The sequence below is a fragment of the Hippopotamus amphibius genome, chromosome 6 (assembly GCF_030028045.1).
Source record: "Hippopotamus amphibius kiboko isolate mHipAmp2 chromosome 6, mHipAmp2.hap2, whole genome shotgun sequence".
In the NCBI taxonomy this organism is placed as follows: Eukaryota; Metazoa; Chordata; class Mammalia; order Artiodactyla; family Hippopotamidae; genus Hippopotamus; species Hippopotamus amphibius.
The window spans coordinates 45,053,864-45,072,528 of NC_080191.1; the positions used below are offsets into that span (position 1 = coordinate 45,053,864).

Genomic DNA, 18,665 nt, shown 5'->3' on the forward strand with positions numbered 1-18,665 from the left:
GAAGTCACAAAGCACTTCTGCCACATTGTATTGGGTTGGCCAAAAAGTTTGTTTGGGTTTTTCCATGATGTCTTATGGAAAAACCCGAACGAATTTTGGAAAAAACCCAAACAAACTTTCTGGCCAACCCAATATTTGTTAGAAGTAAGTAACTAATTCCTACGAATATTCAAAGGGAGGGGAATTAGTGTCCACCTTTTGAAAGAAGTAATGTCAAAGAATTTGGGGCATATTTTAAAACCATCAGATCACTAAAGGGTGTTAAGTAGGAATAGTAACATAATCAAATTTGCTTTTCTAAAATATTACTCTGAATGGAAAACACCTTCAATAGGGCCAGTGTCTGCTAATAGATATTAGCGGGATCCAGGTGTGCATTTCTGGTACGGTGGAGTAGGATACTGGTGAAGATGAAGAGAGTGAAAGGGTTAAGATACATTAGAAGGTAAAATGAGTCTTAAGAGATCAATGGGACTTGGCAGTTGAAGGAGAGGGGATATCATAGATTCCTAGATTTCTAGTTTGCATAGACAATTGCTGTGGTATTCGGTGACATGGAGAATGCTAGGAGAATACCAGTTTTGGTCTATCAGAGGTAGTGGTGTTGATCATGAGTTTTATTTAAGACATATTATGTTTGCAGTATCTTTGGAATATCCAAGTACGGATACCAAGTAGTTCCTAGGTCACAAAACTCTGGAACTAAGAAGAGAGTTCTGAGATAGAGATATGAATTGGTGAATTATCTGTGCACAGACAGAAAGGAAATCTCTGGGTTTGGTGAGCTCTCCTAGAGCAAGAAACAACAATATGAAAAGAGATGAGGGTTTTGGAAAATTGGGTTTTTGTCTAGCAAGTATTCCCTGCTTTCCTTCCTCCCTTCCTCCCTTCTTTTTTTCCCCTCATGGGAGGAGTATACTTCTGTGTGTCATTGATGCTGGGCTAGGCCATGTGATTCGCACTGGTCAATGAAGTGTCAGCAGGTGTGATAGTAGCATGTACTTGAAATGTGTGGTGTGGCTTTCCCTTTTATGCTCTTTCCTTTGGCTTTGAAAAGAACATGCTTTAGATAGCAACTGGTTCATGGAGGGATTAACAGACCTGCACCCAATCCAAAGTTTGAGGCCAAGCCCAACTGAGGCTGGCCTCCATTAGCTGAGCCTGATTTACAGATACATGAGCAAAAAAAAAAAAAAAAAAAAGCTTATTTTTGTAAGTCACAAAAATGTCAAGATTTTTACTTGTTGTTTTGCAGCACTGTTTTGGTAATAGCTGACTGATGCAAGGGCCTAGGATCTAATAGCAAAGAATACTATTCTTTAAAGTCCTTACTGGACCACATGTGTTTTAAGGGCAGTATGTATGTCTGATACATGATTATATTAGCAAAACCTAGCATAAAGTCTTGGTCAAATATCTGATGAATGCATGCATGGATCACAATCTAATTTAAGCATGGCTGTTTATCTATCATGAATGTCTGTGTCACTCACATATGATCTTATAATAGCTCTTCCAAGGAGTGTTTCCTCAAACAACAAGAGGGTCCACCTACCCCAGATACAACAGTCATCAAGATCAACAACTGCATCCCTTCCTTTTGCGTGAGTACATTTTTATGACATATTGTAAAGAAATGCTTGAGGAAATGCTTAAGAAAATGGACTCTATGTACATACTATGTTAATATTTTAGATTATATTTTACTGTTGTTGTTAAAGCAGATTTCAAGAGAACAAATTTTAAAATTAAAAAAAAGTTTTTAGTGGCAATAAACAGGCCTGTAAACAGCGTGCCAATGGAGTGACAGCAGTCAAAGTGGCTCTTTGGCTACTAACGTTTTCATAAAAGCTTTGATTAGTTACGAGATAATTGCGAGAGACAATGAGTTAGACTCAAAGAAAGAAAAATAGTTTCCCTAGTTTAGCAGCTGCAGAATCTTTTGGTAATTGCTGTAATATTCCTCGTCAGTAAACTTAAAGCTTGCTCTTTTACGTCACTGTAGAATGCTTGACCTAAAATCTATATTTTAACTTTATCTTATTTATAACTTTCTTCTTCAATGTAACTCTAAATTATAGCTGAGAAAAGCAGCACTTGGATTTACATGTCACTTCTGTTAAAAAGACAGGAAAATTCTATAGGAAAAGCCCCAAAGAGGTTGCAATTAAAATATTTGCTCATGGTTTGGGTTATTAAAATGTGATTCCTCTCCACCCACAGGTACCCACCTTAAATGCCCATAAGAGTTGTGTGCCTGTGTGCACCCAGGACAAGTGTAGTTGTCCAATGTTTACAGGGACATGTGAAATTATACCTTGCCTAGTTTGACCACGGTGTGAAATTTTAAAGTATAAACATGATCAAAAAGAAGAGTGGCTTCAAAAACGGAGAAACAACAACATTCCATTCTCCCAGAACCTTTTCAGTCTCTCAGCCAGACAGCGGCACCCCCATTCCCTTCTCCCAGCAGTCACTAGAAACAACATCCCATTCCCCACACCAACCCCCGCCTGAAAGTAAAGGGCACCATCAATTCTGAGAAAGAAATCGCCGGAATAACAAAACTTATTGGAGTGAATAATTTCTCACAGAAACTGCCAATCAGCTACAGATCTGCCTTCCTTATCCCTCACCCCACCCCTCAGCTAGGGAAAACAACTTAAACCCTCGGGAGAAAATTTTCAGCCAAACCTTTCAGCCAAAGGATAAAACAAATGACACTGCCATCTTGGAATATTTTGCTTGTACTGCCCTTCCGTGTTCTTTATTACACAGCTGTGTGTGTGTGTGTGTGTGTGTGTGTGTTGTGTTGTTTTGTCTTTTCATTTTGCTCAGGGTTCAAAAAAGTTATTATTTTAACTGAAAATATCCCATGAACATGGTTAAAAAAGCAAACAACACAGAAATGAATGAAATAAAAATTGAAGGACTCCATCTCCATATTCCCCACCCCTTTTCCCAGTTGTCTTAGACTTCCAAACAGCAGAAGTTCTGTCAGCGGAGCATGGTATATGTGCATGTGTGGGGAATGGGAGGGAAAGAGAGTCTTAATATTGTTTTATTTTTAATTGAAGAAAAAAAATATATCACACACATATAAACTCCTCCCTTCATCTCCCCTCCACCAGAAAAAAAAACCCACCAAAAAAATGAACAAAAAAACCACCAAAACCCACCAAAAACCCCCAACCCATTAAAAAACAAAACAAACCCCAAACAAATGAAAAACCCAAACCTCTGCTGTTTAGAAGTCTAAGAGAATTGCTGGTTAAAGGTCTTTCAGATTAAGCTCATTCCAAAGACATTTCCAGTATAACCAAACAATGAGAAACACTGGTATCCAGCCAGCCACAGCCCCTGCCACCCCTGATTTAGTGCAATTTGATGATGATTAACTCAAAGAGAAGATGGAGATGGGTTCATGGAAGAGGAAAACAAACAATCCCAAATTCCCCTCCATTTATTTATATTTAAACTATCTTATTTTTATCTATTTTACATAATAAAGTCATGTGAATTTAGGATTTTTTTTTTTGGTAAGGAAAATTCTCTTAGGACTTGCATTTTCTTCTTAATTATAAAGGGTTGTTGAGTGTTTTCTAAGAACAGAAATTCTTCCTCATAGAGTTATTTTTCCCAGAATATTCGGAGGATCTGTACTAGGTAAGCAATGATGTCAGTGCAAATGTTTTAGTACTCTCCTCTCCCATCCAAGTTGGCTTAATATGCTTTAGTTCTATTACTTAACTGTTTTTAAAACAGATTGAAAAATTTGCTCACCAAGAGAACAATGATTAACTAAATCTGTAAAATGTCATTTTAGTTGCTATCAATAGCTTAAAAGAAAATCTAAATCCATAACTAATCGCCCAGGAGTTTACTACTTGCTTAGAGGAGCCTTTTAGACCAAAGTGTTATTATGAGATTTTTAATTTTTTTCTTCCTTTGCTATGTCATTCTACATTAAAAAAACAAACAAACAAAAAAACTTACTCTTAATAATGAAGAAATATATTCCCAGGCTTTATTTTCCTTTTAACTACATACTTGAGTTTCTATAGTCAGTTTCACCTCTGAATATCTATTCTTGGATTTGCCATGGGACAGTGAGAGTGTTGTTAAGAGCGTGGCCCTGAGAACAGCCATCCTGATTCAAGACCTTACTAGCCATATGGCTTAGATCAATTTTCCTAATCTCTCTATACCTCAGTTTTCTCAACTGTAAAATGGGGGTAAAATTTACAATTATAATGTGAGCTTGATAGGGTTGTTGTAAAATTGAAAGAGTAAAAGTAAGTGAAGCTCTTAATGTACTTTTATCCCACAATAAGCCTCAATGAAGGACTTCCCTGGTGGCGCAGTGGTTAAGAATCTGCCTCCCAATGCAGGGGACATGGGTTTGATCCCTGTTTGATCTTCCAGGGAAGATCCCACATGCCCTGGAACAACTACTGAGCCTGCGCTCTAGAGCCGGCGAACCACAACTACTGAGCCCGCATACCATAACTATTGAAGCCCGCATGCCTAGAGCCTGTGCTCTGCAACAAGAGAAGCCACTGCACTGAGAAGCCCACAACCTGCAACAAAGGGCAGCCCCCACTCTCTGCAACTAGAGAAAGCCCGAGTGCAGCAACAGAGACCCAGTGCAGCCAAAAATAAATAAATAAATAAATAAAATACTCAATGAAGGAGAGTTTAAAAAATAAGATACAAAACAAAAAAAACCTTAAACTTTGCCAAAGTTCTCAAACACACACACACAAAAAAAAAAAGAAAAAAGAAAAAAAAAATTGCCATACTATGTGATGTTGGATAAATAAAGCTGAAATTACTTCTCCGGATTATCCTATGTCTCAAATTCTATGATGCAGAGTATGAAAGTATGTATTATCTCAATCTGTTCTATGACAGCCAGGAAGTAACTGATGATATGGGGATGCCCATGGCAGTATGCTGGTCTAAGAATGTGAAAGAAAACGTCAAGAGAAGTTACCTAGACCATAGAGAGATTATACTGAATGGCCTAGGGAAAAATATATATTTGCTATTGTATTACTGATTGGATGGCACCTAGAATATTGACTAGTATTTCCACATTGGAGCTTACACATTGTTGCATATAGAGATAGAATTCATGACCAAAGAGATTACTAACCACTTATCAATCTGTAAAACTGTAAAACTCCAATGACTAAGTATACATATCAATGTTGTAGAATATATCCACATCAGTTCTGTGTCATGTGAATTTTGTCTAGGTTGGGATGTTCACTCATTCCACAGAGAGTCAGTGTATTATCTCTTTATTTGCTATGAGCCAAGCCTATTACCCCAGCTCTCAAGGCCATTGAGGTTAACTGATAATTCTAATGGAGTACTTTGGGGTATTATGGGGGTCCTTGAGGGACATCTACCACTCTCGGTGGGGTGGTGGTGGTGGCTGACATCACAGCTACGAAATGACATCTGAGATAATTCTAAAAAAGAGGAGTCAGGGTCAATAGAGAGATAAAGGAAAGAGGAGAAAGCTAGTGGAGAGGACAAGATGGGCAAAGATGCAGAGGTGATTGATTGGTTGGTAGCTGGAGATGAATCTACAGTTAAAGGAGGGCTTTTGGTCAATGCGAAGAATGGAGGAACATATTCAGGTTGAGGGAAGAAAGTCAGAATAGAGAGGAAAATTACAGGTAGAAGAAAAAGGGGGCAAGTTCTCAGGAGAGGTGATGGCGGACTTTATTTTTTTATTAAAAAATTTTTTTAATCGAAGTATAGTTGATTTACAGTGTTGTGTTAGTTTCTGGTGCACAGCAAAGTGATTCAGAGATGTGTATATATATATATATCTCTTATAATATATATATTATAAATAAATTATATATAGTATATATAATTATATATATAATTTTTCTTATTCTTTTCTATTATAGTTTCTTACAAGATATTGGATATAGTTCCCTGTGCTATACAGTAGGACCTTGTTCTTTATTTTGTATAGAGTAATTTGTATCATGGTGAACATTAATTGAAGGAAGAACACCCCACATTCTGGGGCCAGAGAAAAGGTCAGATGTAGGGACAAACTGTGATAAATATTGATTTCATTGTTTACAAAATGGATTTTTCTTTGAACAGAATTTTCCTGAATGCAAAATAAGTAGGGAAAAAAGAAAACAGGGAAATGAATTTTAAAGTTAAATACTGGTTAATTCTCTATTTGGAAGATATTAACTTCAAATTAGTTTTCCTATTTCGTCCATCTTGCAGAAAGATTTGTTTTGTGTGTCAGTTGGCAGGAAACATTTTACGTTTTTTTTCTAAAATTCTAAGTGGTTTAAAAACAGTATTCACATGGCAGGGGCATTCTTCATATTATCAAATATTTGATTTCCTGCGAGGTTAACATTTTTCATATTTTTATTTTCCTCTTTTATGAATTGTCAGTTTTGTCATCTGAAAGAAGGCTTTTTTATGAAACACCTTCAAGCTAAAAAAAAAAAGTCCAAGATCAAAAGAATTCAAGATGCTCTGATCTAGGGTGGATGAAATGGGGAAGCAGGAAAAAATAACTAAGACAGAAAAAGATTCATGGAAATATAGACTCTCATATATGAAAGGGACTGCAGTGGTTCCTGGTCTAGTTAATATCAAATGAATTAATCTGATGTGCAGTTTCCCTTTGGAGTAACTATCTAGCATTGGTTTGATCACTTCTAGAGATAGGAAGCTGTTGCCTTTTGAAGCTGTTCATTCCATTTTGAGTAAACTCTGATCCCCCCCAGAGTTGTGAAGGGGTCAAAATTATTAACATACAATATGAATAACTGGTACTTATAGAGAGCTTCTTATGTGCCAGGCATAGTTCTAAATGTCTTAGGTGTATTAAAATCATTTAACGCTCAGAGTCATCTTAGGAAGTTGTTACTATCTTCATTTTACAGAGAAGCTAGATAAATTTTTCAGTGTCACACAATTAGTAAGTAATAGAGCAGGACATAGGACCCCCAAATTCTAGCTCTGGAGACCAGGCTCTTAACCATATCAGTGTTCTTCCTTTCACTGCACAAACATTCTAGGGCTTTCCTCACCCCTTTTTGGTCAAGAAGATTCTAGTGTTGCCCTCTCAAGTGTGTTCCCCCAGCCTTATTTGACCTACATGGACAGATCTGCTATTGCCAGACTCTTTGTTTAGACTTTTGTGATGCAGAATTGGGAAGAGTAAGGAAAAGAATAAAAAACAGGTGGGCCAGGGGAAGACATTTCTGAGAAATGTGGTACAGAACCAACATCATATGATAAAAATGTTGGAGGGAAAAGGGAAATTTAAAGAAGTATCACTAGAGATTATACATTTCATGGCATGCAAGAAATGCAAGAAAGGAAACAGTTATGTTACTTTTTCGTTTGCTGGACTATGTCTCTTGATCACTACACCATTCTAACACTGGGCTATATAGAGCATGGAGTTAACAGCATTGCATGTACTTCTCTATAACACAAATCTTTCCTCTTGTTAAGTTCTTCTGGAGCCATCTGGCTCAAAGATGGCCTATCAAGTATTTAAGGATGATGATCCCATTTTCCATAATTTTTCTTTTTTCTTGGTTAAACATTTCTATCATTTATTTCTTTTTTCCTTAAAAAAAAAAACCCCAGCTTATTGACGTATACTTGACACATAACAAACTAAACATATTTCAAGTGTACATCTGGATTAGTTTTCTCATATGTGTGTACCCACAGCCCATTACCACAGTCAAGATAGTGGACATATCCATCACCCTCAAGAGCTTCCTTGTGACCCTTAACTTCCCACTTCCTTCTACCCTTTCCAAATCCCCAGGGGAACACAATTTGCTTCTTATCACTATAGATTAGTTTGTACTTTCCAGAGTTTCATACAAGCAGAATCACATAGGATCTATCCATGTTGTTGGGTATACCAGTAGTTTATTCCTTTGTATCGCTGAATAATGTTCCATTGTATGGATATTCCTCAATATGCTTATTCATTCACCTGTTGATGGATATTTGGGCTTTTATCAGCTTTTGGATATTACAAATAAGGCTGTTATGAACATTTGTGTGCAAGTCTCTTTGTGTAGATGTAAGATTTATGTTTTCTTGGGTAAATAAGTAGGATTGAAATAACTGGATCATATGGTAGATGTACATTTAACTATTAAAAAAAAAAAACTGCCAAACTATTTTCCAAAGTGATTGATTGTACCATTAAAAAATCTTACTGGCATTTTATAAGAGTTCTACGTCCCTACATCCTCATGACACTTGTTTAGCTCAGCCTTTAGTCATTATAAAGATGTTTAGTGGTATTTCATTGTGGTTTTAACTGGCATTTCCCTAAAAACTAGTAACATTTGGAATCTTTTCATGTGTTCATTTGCCATTTTTATATCTTCTTTGCAGAATGTCAGTTCCAATCTTTCCAGTTTTGAAATTGGGTTATTTTGTGTCTTCTTTTTCTTTTCTGCATACAATTTCTTTATGAAACACATTATTTGAAAATATTTTCTCTTAGTCTGTGGCTTGTCTTTTCATTCTTTTAACAGTGTCTTTTGAAAGCAATGTTTAGTTTTAGTGTAACCCTATTTATCAATTATTTATTTTGTGGATCGTGTCTTTGGTATTGTGCAAATGAACTCTTTGCCTAACTCAAGGTCACAAAGAAATTCTGTTATGATTTCTTCTAAAAGTTTTATACTTTTATATTTTACATTTAGATCTGTAATCAGTTTTGAATTAATTTCTATATGTGCCTTTAGATAAGATGGAAGTTCATACATTTTGCATATGGTTATTCAACTATTCTAGCACAATTCGTTGAAAGACCATCCTTTCACTACTGGATCGCCTTTGCAACTTGATTAAAAATCAATTATTTATATATGTATAGCTCTACTTCTTTATTCTATTTCGCTGATCTCTTGGTCTGTCTTTTTTATTTTTTTGTCGTCTGTCTTTTCATGGCCATCATATCATCTTGATTACTATAGTTTTATAATGTCTTTAAATCAGGTAGAATTAGTTTTACAACTTTATTTTACATTTTCCAAATTGTCTTGACTATTCTAGGTTCCTTACATTTTCATATGAATTTTGGAATTAGCTTGTCAATATTGACAAAATGTCCTGCTGGATTTTGATTGGGATTGTATTGAGCCTGTAGATCAATTTGAAGAAAAGTGACATGTTAATGGACAATTGCTATATTTCCATCTCCTTAGGTATTCTTCAGTTTCTTTTAGCAATGTTTTGCAGATATTCACAAATCAGTCCTGCACATCTTTTGTCAGATTTATTCCTAAGAAATCTATGTTTTTAAGTTATTTTAAATGGTACTTAAAAATATTCAATTTCCAATTGTTCTTTGCCAGTATATAGAAACACAATTGATTTTTTATGCAACCTTGATAAACTCACTACTAGCAGCTTTTTTGTAGGTTCCAAGAGATTTTTAAACACAATGACATTGAAATAAAGAGATAATTTACCTCTTCCCTTCCAATATGCTGCCTTTTATTTCTTTTTTGATCCTAATTGCACTAGCTAGAAACCTCAGTACAATGTGAAATAGACGTTATCAGTTCAAACATTATTGTATTTTTCTTGCTCATAATATTCAGTCTTTCATCATTAAGTATGATGTTAACTATAGGTATTCATAGATGCCTTTTATCAAGTTGAAAAAGTTCCTTTCTATTCTTAGTTTGCTGAGAATTTTTATCAGAAATGTACACTGGATTTTGTCAACTGTTTTTTTCTGCTTCTACTAAGATGATCATATGGTTTTTCTTTTCCAGTATGTTAAAATGATAAATTGATTGATTTTCAAATGTTAAACCAAAGTTATTTAACAATATTACTTTCGTGGAATAAACTTCACTCTTCCATGATGTATTATGCATTTTACATGTTGTTAGATTTGATTTGCTAAATTTTGTAATATAATTTTTGCATTTTTGTTCATGAGAGATATTGGTAGAGTTTTCTGGTCTTACTGTGTTTGTCTGCTTTTGGTTTCAGGCTAATGATAACCTCAGAGATTGAAATGATTAGAATCCCTCCTCTTCAATTCCATGGAAAAGTTTGTGTAGAATTATTATGCTTCCTTAAATTTTGGAAGAATTCTCCAGTGAAGCCATGTGGGCATGGGATTTTCTTTGTTAGAAGGTTTTTAATTACAAATTCATTTTCTTTAATTAAAAAATGTAGTATTATTCAGATTACCTACTTCTTAGTGAGCTTTGGTCATTTACGTTCTTCAAGAAATTAGTCTATATCATCTTTTGTTGAATTTATTAGCACAAAGTTCACAATATTTTCTTATTTTCCTTTTATTATTCATAGAATCTATAGTGATGTAACTTCTAGCATTTCTCATATTAGTAATTTGTGTCTCCTCTCATTTTTGTGATTAGACTAATGGTTAATCACTTTTATAAATTTTCTTTAAGAACTGTTTCTTTTGTCTATTCATTTTATGTTTTCTAAATTTCACTGAATGCTTTTGTAACCCTTATTATTTATTTTCTTCTGTCTACTTTGGGTTTAATTTCTCTTCTTTTTCTTGTTCAGGGGTAAGCAACCTTTTATGTTAAAGACCATATGGCAATATATTAGGCTTTGTGAGCTATCCAGTTTCTGTCCAACTGAACTCTGACATTATAGCATATATGCTGCCATAGAATGTAAAGAAATGAGCATGACTGTGTTCCAAATACAGGCAGTGGTCTTGATTTGGCCCAAGGGCCATAGTTTGCTAAGCCCTGTTTTGGTTTCTTATGGTTGAAACTGAATTGATTGCTTTGAAACCTTATTTTCTAATACAGGCATTTAGTGCTATAAATTTTGGTATGTTGAAATTTTTTCCTGTGAATCTGCTCTGTGTTTAATTTTCAAACTGTAGCAAATGTTTCACGGATACAATAGCAATTGTAGGATTCTTTTGAGAAGATATGTTTAATTTTTCTTTTCACTTAGTTTACAATACTTTCTAATTTGTCTTTGAATTCTTCTTTGACCTATGGGTTTTGTAGAAGTTTGTTAGTTTCCAGAGATCTTTCTGTTATTGATTTCTAATTTAATTCCTCAGCAAACACACTTTGTGTGACCTAAATACTTTTAAAGATTTGTTTTATGGCCCAAAATAGGTCTATGTTGATAAAGGTTCCATTATTCCTAGGATGTGCACTTTTAGAATGTGTATTTTCCTGTTGTTTGGAGGAGTGTTATAGTGTCAGTTTGGTTGATAGTGCTGTTTAAATAGTCTGTGTCCTAGATAATTTTTTGTCTACTTGTTCTATCAAATATTTAGAGAGGTGAATTTAGACCTCCAACTATAATTGTGAATTTGTCTATTTCTCCTTGCAGTTTTATTTGATTTTGCTTCATGTATTTTGAAGCTCTGTTATTAGATGCATAAATGTTTAGTATTGTTACATCCTCTGGATGCATTTACCCCTATACAATTATCAAATGATTATTTTTATCCCTAGGTATATTCTTTGATTTGATATCTACTTTATCTAATAGTAATACAGCCACTTCAATTTTCTTTTTGATTAGTGTTACTATAGTATACCCTTTTCCATCCTTTTATTTATAACTTATTTATGCCTTTATATTTAAAGGTGTTTTTGTAGGTAGCATATGATTAGCTTTTGGGGGGGGCACAAGCCTTTTAAGTGGGTGTTAAGGCCATTTACATTTAATATAATTATTGAAATGATTGGGCTTAAGTCTAGCTTGTTGTTTTTTTATATTATTATCTATTCTTTCTCTTCTTCTCTTTTTTGCTTTCTTTTGTATTAATTGAATATATTTTATAATTAACTTGATCTCCATTGGCTTATTAATTATTATTGTTGTTTTGTTACTTTGTTTCTTAATGGTTTATATTATACAATTTAATTTATTGAAGTCTACCTTTAGGGGATTTTATACCATTTTATAAATAATATAAGGACCTATTGAAGTCTGCCTTTAAGGGGTTTTATACTATTTTATAAATGATATAATGTTTATAAATAATATACCATTTTACAAATAATATAAAATAGTATACTTCCATTTCTCTCTCCCTGACCTTTGTGCTGCTGTTGTACTTTTTTACTCTTACAAGTGTTTTAACTTTATAGTACATTGTTATTATTTTGTTTAAACTATAAATTGTCTTTTAAAGAAATTTAAATACTAAGAAAAAGTAATCTTGTATATTTATCTATATAGCTGCCATTCTTGGTCCTCTTCATTCTTTAGTGTAGATTCATATTTCCATCTAGCATACTTTTATTTCTGCCTAAAGGACTTCCTTTAGCATTTTTGTTTGTTTGTTTGTTTTTTGTAATGTGGGTCTGCTGGTAATAATTGCTTTCAGTTTTTTGTAGGTCTGAAAAAGTCTGTCCATCACTATTGCTTTTTAAAGCTTTTTTTTTTCTTTTTTACTAGATGTAGTATTCAACATTAACAGTTTTATCTTTCAGTAATTTAAAGATGTTGCTCTACTATTTTCTTGCTTACATTATTTCTAATGATAACTCTCTCAATGTAACCTTTATTCTAGACATACACAGCATGCCTTTTTTTCTTAGCTGCTTTTAAGAGTTTCCCTTTATCATTTGTTTTGAATAATTTGATTATTATGTGCCTTGGTGTAATTTTCTTTGTGTTTCTCTTCCTTGGGATTTGTTGAGCTTCTTGGATCTTTGAACTTATTGTTTTTATCAAGTTTTAAATATTTTTGCCTTTATATCTGCAAATATCTTTATCTGTCTCCTCCTTTGGGGACTTCAATTACATATAAACTGGGCCACTTGTAATTATTCCACAGTTCACAGATATTCTTCTTATTAAAAATTTTTTTCTCTATGTTTCATTTTGGGAAGTTTCTATTGCTATTTTGACACCAATCTCATCTATTATACTTTTATTTGAGACATTATTATTCTCATCTCTTAAAATTTGATTATGCCTATACATAATTTTTTAACATACTGAATGCATTTATCATATTTTCCTTCTTGACATATCTAGTAATCTTTGATTGAATGCCAGACATTGTGAATTTTACCTTCCTGGGTGCTGGGCATTTTTCTATTCCTAAAATTATTCTTGAGTTTTCTTGTGGGATGCAACTAAGTAATGTGAAAATAGTTTGCATCTTTTTGATCTTCCTTTTAAGATCTGTTAGCTAGTAAATGCTACTAGCATTTGCTCTGAGACTAATTATTCCCTATAGCTGAGTAAAGACCTTCTGGGTTTGCCCATACCCCATGAATTATAAGATTTTCTAGTCTGGGCTGTGGGACAAGGCACTATTCTCAGCCCACTATGAGCACTGGGAACTGTTTGCTCTAATCCTTTCAGGTGTTTTTTTTCCCCCAACATCAAGTACTTTCCTCCCCTGAGTGCAGCATAAGAACACATTCCTTTACATCAGTCCCATTATCCTGTGGCTTGTCAATGTGCATGCAAAGAAGTAAAATACCCAAGTATTCCTTACTTGTGTAGTTAAAAGCTATGCTCCCTAACTTGTGTTTGTGCAATTGTTATATCTTTTATTTCGTGTTGCTGGATTTTAATTTGTTTTAAAATTTAATTTCACTTGATTAGATTTCAACCAAGTCTTACTAATTCATAACGGAAGAACAGATTTTAGAAGATACCTAGGATCAAAGGCTGGAGGAAGGAGTAGAGAGAAAATTAGATTTTTAGGATTATACCTTAGGAAAGAGAAATCCTGCAGGATCTGAAACAAAGGGAGTCCCTATTCTAAAAGCAAAGTGATGATAAAGAATTGCTAGAAAAATTCACTGGTGGTTTGATCCTATGCCAGGAGGATTGCATAAATGCAAAGATTCTAGCTGAGATTTTCTACATTTTATGTATGATGACTCTCTCAGTGTTATTCAACCAAACTAACATTTATTTGTATTTTTGAAGCTACTGTTTATGATGGTTGGCAGGAGACAAAATTAAAGGAATATGTTATATTGGTAAAAAGGGAGTAGAGAAAGGATATGATCCAGGTAGATTGTGTTAATGCAAGCAGTGCCATTCTTCTCATTAATCTGCATAATATAAATGCAAGCTTGACCTGTGAACAAACAGTATAAAGTAGGGACTTATCTAAGCAGCAGATGTAGGCCTTTATTGAGGATGTTTGGTGATCTGAAGGCAAGCATTTTACCTTTTTGGGCGAGGCATATCAGTTTTTATTATAGCTACAACTGAGTGAGCCAGGTTTAAGTAGTAAAGTGGATGAAGTGCTCTAGACTTCAGTAGAGGCCAGAGCACTCTTTTAACAAACAAACAACCAAGAAATTTTTTTCCCTTTCCTTAGATGTTGTTACATTCCTCTTCATTTTTGTTTTTTAATCACTTCTTATAATTTTTGTTTCTTCATTTCTGTGCCAAATATTTTTAATGCTTTATATCTCTTCTTTATTTCTTTGTCTTTAAAATTTTTTTTTTAAAGTTTTATCACCTGTGCTTTCCATTTCCTTTGAATAACATTCAACTTGCCACCCTTGTAGACAGTGCTTTCATGAGAGCAAAGAGGATTTTGGACAGGTAGAAGAAGAAGGAGTAGGCCATGAACAAATCTGTTCTTTCTGAAGCAAACAATATGCATTACATGGAATGGGGAGACATTTCTGTAGTGGTCAGTTAGGGCTCATCATGATGGGGCCATTGAAGAGAATAGTAAACAGGAGGTGGGAGAAAAAAGCTGTACCTGCTGCAGAGTAGTTTCCCTTTCTTACTCATGCAGCAGAAATATGAGACCACAGTTGATAACTCAGTGACCTTATATTTTGAGTCACGGTTTCCCCTCATCTTTGGGAATTTTCCTTCCCACATACCCACAGCAAACTTCTCCCACCCTTCTCTGTGAGCTAAAATGGACACAAGTGGCAAGCATATAGTATTCTCACCCAATACAGAATCTAACAGAACTTTGATTCAACAAACATTTATGGAGCACCTACTACGATGTAAGTAATGGTTGAGTGTAAAGTTGTACAACCTATGGTCTTTAATTTTGGGGAAACATAATCCTGATAAACACATACAAAACCATACTGAATGTGGCAAAAAAAAGAGAAAGATCACAAGAGAGGAATAAAGTGGGAGGCTAGAGGAGTGAGAAGTTATTTCTTGCTGTAAGATAGAAGGAGGCTTCACGGAGGAGCTGGAATTTCACCTGGATTCTAAATAGTGACGAATCATAGAGAAAAGAAAATGCAAAATTACTTTCACATTTGTAAAGTGAGTGATGGGAAGACAGTGGAACTGAAAGGACATTTCAGGTGAGCATGTGAAACATGCTGGGGTCCACTATGCAGGCTGGACTTTATTCTGTAAGCAAAAGGCAGTCATCGATGGGCTTTAAATAGGCATGATGACATGATGTAATTTGCACATGGATAACTCCATCAGTAACTGTGTAAGGATGGACTAGAGAGACTGGAGGCAGGGAGACCAGACAGGAAAAGGGAGGAGGAATAGAGCCAATTCTTAGTGAGGTGCAGTAGAGCACACAGGGAGCTAGATGGTTTGATGTAGAATCCTGGACTTACAAGCCATGACCTGGGGGGAAGTTTCTTATGTTCTCTATGCTTCGGTTTCCTCCTCTGTAAATCAAGGATCAGCATAGTAGTTATTTCATAGGGTTATAAAGATTAAATGAATTAATACGTGTAAAGCCCTTAGATCTGTGTCTAGCCAATAGTAAACACTCAACAATGTTATAAACTATTAGTGAGGCAGTGGTAAGAAGACGCAAAAAGGAGTGGATTTGAAAGTTATTGTACTGTGTTATTATGTCATTATTTATATTGGAGTTATTTTCCGCTATTTGCCTATTGTACATAATTCTGTCATTTAGCAAGCAAAGCAAGAAATCAAATTGTTTCCATAGCACTTATTATATTTTATTTATTTTTTGTGACTGCTTTTTTCTAGAATATGTCCCAGACTTTGAGATAATACATGAGGTTGCCCTTGACATATGTTAGTTTTAAAAAGGAGCTTGAAAATGTAATAGGGCTATTTGAACTATGTGGTTGGAGTTAGTTCTAATTGATGTTTTATCATCTATATCTCTCTATCTATCTACCTAACTATATACCTATCAGACATAAATATATTCATTTATTTATACTTTTTTACATTGTACCTAACCTATGAGACGTTAAAGATCCTAAAGTCCTTTGCAGATATAACCATGTAACTTCAGAACCCCTTCAAGGCAGAGGAAACAATATTAATGAAAGTTTAGAATGATAATTCCACCAAGCCCTGCACTGCTATTTTCCCCTCCCTTCTTCTCTACCTCCACTGTCGAAGTCATTGCTGCAGAGCAGAGGGAGCTCCTCTCCTAGAGATGTCTCCCGGAAGCAGGAAGAGGGGCTGGAGGAGCCCGTCTCCAGTTGCCCTGTGTGCTGCTTTGGGTCCCCTTCTCGTGGCTGATACGAGAAAACCAAGATGCAGCTCTCTTTGCGCGAGACCAGGGAAAGAGGAAAACAGAGGGAGATAAGCAATTCTCCTTTACTATTTCCTCTGCAGTCTGTCTGAAGTGGACTTATCTATGGTCTAGACCACACTGGAAATGTGAAGGTCACGATAACAGACCCATCTGCAGTCAACATCTAACTGTAAAATGTTTATCTTGATCCACTTTGGGTTTTAATAATAATCTGGGAACTAAGAAGGGAACCATAGGAAGGTGTCAGTGGGATGGCAAAATAGCCGAAGCTCCTCTAAGGGAAGAACAGGAAAGTGGGGTGCTCTTGTGGCTTGTGGCTCCTCAGCTCTTTCTCTGGGTGGCCCTTGGCCTTCTTGTTTCAGGGACCCCCACTCAGCACTGGGCACTTGGCTGTCTCCTTTCCCACCTCTGACCAAGGGCAAGGTTGAAGAAGAGACCTGCCTTAGTCCCCACCTTGGAGACACTCTTGACTCAGGTAAGTCAATGGCAGAGGCAAAGCAATTAGGGGATTTCAGATGTGCCTCTGATGCCGTCTCCTCAACTCAGCTCTGAGGGCTTATCCAGCATCGGAGAGATTAATGCACATGCAGCCTTTAAAGATAAACACAGAGGAACATTTACTGGCAGGAAAATTTGTTCATGAGATGCAAAAGCATGTAATAAACATTGCGTAAGGGATGATCTCTCCTTGTGAGCCAAACCAAACTAACCATACATATCACACATAAGCAACGAGAGCTTTAACCATGGCCACCTCTGGTGGGGAGGAAATACGGGTTTTGCTGTATATAAATATGTGTGTGTACGTGTGTGTATGTGTGTGTGTGCGTGTGTATCTTTTTCTGCTTATCAATGAAAGTCATTTTTAGTTTTCAAAGTAAGAAAGACATTAACCCCAAATTCCACAGCAGCTAAGTGGTGTGGCCTCCACAGATACCCCTTAGAAGCCAATGTGAAGATATCTGGGAAATCACGCAGTCCTCCTTTCCCTTTTGCTTTCTGTTGTGGGCTCTTCATTCTTTGCACAGAAGGCATGGAGTAGCAATTGCCTTCTTCTCTAGCAGGGATCCTCGAATGTGGGTGACTGAAGGGAAGGAGAGGTTGAGGAGATCCCTCTCTGCCCTTCCATGTGCCAATCAGCTGCTTTCACAGATCACCCCTCCCCCAGCTTCCTGCCAGCATCCCTTTAGCTGGAAGAGAAAAATGGCCTGAATTCCCAACAAGTGGAGAAATATCCTGTTCCCACCAAGCTGCCCATGATTTCAGTGGAAGTATTGAGTGGGGGTGGGGTGGGGCAGATACATGGTGGAAGAATCTATTCTTAGTATGTGTCAGGTCTTTCCTAACCACTTTCAGTCAATACAGTCACAAGGTTAGGTCAGCTTCCAGGCTTTTCCCTTCCTTGGCTTTCTCTGACCAATGGCCGGTGGACTTGCTGTGATAACATTTTTCTTCGCAAAGCTGACTTTTAAACTGACAACCAAAGTAACAGTTACACTTACACAAGAGAAGGTGAGGAAACTTCAGGCTGGTTCCTGTGTTTGTTCATCAACTGACATTATTTGGGCGCCTTCTGAAGAAGGAAAGAAACAGGCCACAGTAGAATCTAAACCACAGTGACAAGGAGCTGGTCAAAGCCCGAAAATCCTAAGTGGGGTGGAATGAAGTGTGGGAAACTCTTTCTAGAATTTCACTGATTAACCATTGATAAAATAACAGAAGTCTATTTTTCCCCTCTCAGGGCCCCCTTTATTCACAATCTGAATGTGAAAAGTAAGAAATCCAACTTACCTAAACTTTACACTGTGCTAATTGTGTAAGAGCGGCTGTCATTTGAGAGTGTAGCCTCAAATCTCTTTTCTGAAGGACTTGGTGCAGAGCAAGTGCCCTGCCACCTTCTCCCTCCTTTGAGGAGGTTGTGAGGAGCACAACAGTGAATCCTTTCATTCTCCCTGTTTGTTTTAGGGAGGTGGATGGCATTTGTTTTTTTGGTCTCATCTTCCTCGACTCCCCCCCAGCAGGGTTCCTCCCCTCCCCATTATCTTTAGGGGGCACATTTCCATGTCAAAGACCTCTCTGGAGAGAAAGCCTCTTTTTCTTCCACCCCCTGCCTTGTCTGTGCCTGACTCACCTTAACTCTATCCTTTCCAGCCCTGTT

The 18,665-nt window shown here is 36.0% G+C and overlaps 1 long non-coding RNA gene across 1 annotated transcript in view; it reads left to right on the forward strand.

The window, feature by feature from the left end:
- The window catches only part of LOC130855592 (uncharacterized), a 53,857-nt gene that overhangs the window by 27,335 nt on the left and 7,857 nt on the right, over positions 1-18,665 (forward strand). Inside the window, exons 2-3 of the long non-coding RNA XR_009054347.1 lie at positions 1,511-1,604; positions 16,870-16,982. This is a non-coding gene — a long non-coding RNA (uncharacterized LOC130855592). The remainder of the gene's footprint in view (positions 1-1,510; positions 1,605-16,869; positions 16,983-18,665) is intronic.